This window comes from Strongylocentrotus purpuratus, unplaced genomic scaffold (genome assembly GCF_000002235.5).
Source record: "Strongylocentrotus purpuratus isolate Spur 01 unplaced genomic scaffold, Spur_5.0 spur5_scaffold_1, whole genome shotgun sequence".
Taxonomy (NCBI): domain Eukaryota; kingdom Metazoa; phylum Echinodermata; class Echinoidea; order Camarodonta; family Strongylocentrotidae; genus Strongylocentrotus; species Strongylocentrotus purpuratus.
This window is the reverse complement of record NW_022145594.1, coordinates 5,343,510-5,346,205: the sequence shown is the minus strand read 5'-3', so window position 1 is coordinate 5,346,205 and position 2,696 is coordinate 5,343,510.

Here is a 2,696-nt window from a genome sequence, read left to right as displayed (position 1 = left end):
ATATATTATGTAATTACGTAAAGTATTACCTGTGTTGCCCACATTCATTTACACGGCGGTATTTCTCTGGTGGTTTGTCTCGCCAAGCGCCAAGTCTGAACATTTTTGGGGGACATTTCTTACGTTTCTTGAATGATTTGTGAGCAATAAATGTTAAATTTCGGTCAGGCTATTTTAAAAGCATATCTTATTTCGTACACGTTGGTTTAATCAAGAAGTTACTAGCCTAGCAATTTGTTCATTTAATTAAACTGTATAATACATACAAATCGGGGCTCCTGTGAAGTGTGAACATTTAAAGCATTTTCCCCTTCTCCTTAGCCCACCCTGAGCCATTTCAAGTTCGTCTTGTTAGTGGGTCTAACGATGCTGAGGGCAGAGTAGAGGTCATGCATGGTGGATCCTGGCAAACTATCTGTAGTGAGCAGTGGGATCTGAGAGACGCGAGGGTGGTTTGTAGAATGCTGGGGTTTGATGGAGCCTTGGACGCACCAGGATCTGCACGGTTTGGTCAAGGCTCTGGTCGTATTCTTCTAAACTATGTCAACTGTGAAGGAACAGAAGACAACCTAGCTGACTGTGCTAATCCAGGGTTTAGAAATTACAATTACTGTGGTCATGGTCGTGATGTCGGCGTCATTTGTTATTCAGGAGGTTTGTTTTTAAAAAGCTATATTTTCAATCAACCTCTATGAAATGCTTCCATAACTCTTTGCTTAAAACACTATATATATGAGTCCTGCAGGCAAGGCCCATACCTAAAGACCAAGGCATTGACTATGTTGACTTGCAAGGCAAAGGCTTAAAACTCCAAGACCAAGACTAAGGACAAATTATTGATAACGTGGGGGAACTGGAAAGTGTATTCTAGTATTATCGGAAAACGTTTCACTGCTCATAAACCCTCAATGCCCTTTCTTATTTTTATTTGCTTTTACGCCCAATGTACAATTTTAGGCTTCTTAATTGGTATGCCAAGGTGGTGAATTAGACGTCTCATGCAAGTAGTACAGCAACCAGTGGCGTAGCAAGGGATTATAGCATTCGTGTAAAACAAATTTTCTTCAGAGGTGACTTTAAATATCATTTAAAAAAGCCATTTTTGACTTATCCTTAGGCTGGTGGGGGGGGGGGGGGGCAGATAGAATCAGGAGTGAACGAAGCAAGCAATAACAGAGGTAATAATAATAATAATAATAATGGTGGCTTCTTATATAGCGCACATATCCGTCACGTTGTGACGCTCCTGGCGCTGCCCCGATTATTACCCTATCTGGCGCTGCCCCGATTATTACCCTATCTATCAAAAAAGGCTTGTGTATTGACATTAACGAGGATAAACGGGGGCCACATCAATTTTACATCAGGACACTTCTTCTGCCACGCGAGACACAGAGACGTTTTGTTGCTCTCTTGGGATTTGTTGCCGGAGGGGCATTTTTCTTTATCTTGTATGTTCACCTGCATGTGCAATTGGTATTGTCTTAAAGGGATCCTGTAACTTTGTCTTAGATTCCGAAACAAAATTCTGGATTTAGCACATGCTGCAATGATAATTATAAACCTTTAGGTCAGTCAGGAACCCCATGACTTTTACAAGCCGATTAAGATATTTATGATTAGAATTACCAATTTTGAAAACCGTTTACCAAACGGTTTTCATAACACTACAGTCTATTGGGGAAAACGAGTATGGTAAAACTGGTCACTCAAAGATTTTTTTACTTTTTTGAGGCATTTCTTGATCAATTTGAAGCGCAATTTTCTCAGGGCTTCAATGTTACACCATATCACAGACACTGATGAAACGTAGGGTCGTGTATCTCAGATTTAACATTGCTAAACGATCCCTTTAATAAGAAACTGCTATCAGACAAAGCATCCAAATTAATTTTAAAATTTTACTTAACAAAAAAGTAAAACTAAAATATATTTGAATTGCCTTGGAATTGCTAAAAGAAAATACAACGCTTTGAATTCTAAAGGCCAAGACAAAGAAAAACAGAAGGCGCCTTGAGGCTAATGCACTACAACATATGATTTGTCATGGTTTATCAAATTTCAAAAGAAATATTCGTAGTTTAAGAAATAAACTGTCTTTTTTTTTTTTTTTGCATAAATGATATCGAAACGCTAATAACAATACTGAACAAAATGAACTTTTTCGCACTGTAATCATTTCCACGAAAGTAGTTTAAGCCGCGTTTAAATACAATATCCTTACACTGGTACAAACTAATTATCTTTTAAAAAAACTCTTTTTAGCTCATCCGAATCCATTTGAAGTTCGTCTAAACACTATGGGTGGTATTCTCATAAGTTAAGCCGGGACTAAGTCCAGACTAAACAAGAATTTTAGTTCACACTTCTATGGAATACTAGGTTTCATCTTCCTCCTTCAATATTCATGACAAAGATAATCTACCAAAGACTTTGTTGAAATTCACTTCATACTCATATTATATTTTTCTTCCCATTTCATTGCAAAATTAATTTTTTTTGACACTTTTAATTGAAGGATTAAAATAATCTGTACAGGGTAAATAAGTTGGCAACAGGTACTCCATAAAAGTGTGGACTAACTTAGTACGCGCTAACTTAGTACGCGCTACCGGAATACCACCCCATATATATGAGTGATGCAGTCAAGGCCAAGGCTTAAAAACCAAGGCATTTACTTTGTTGACTAGCAAGGC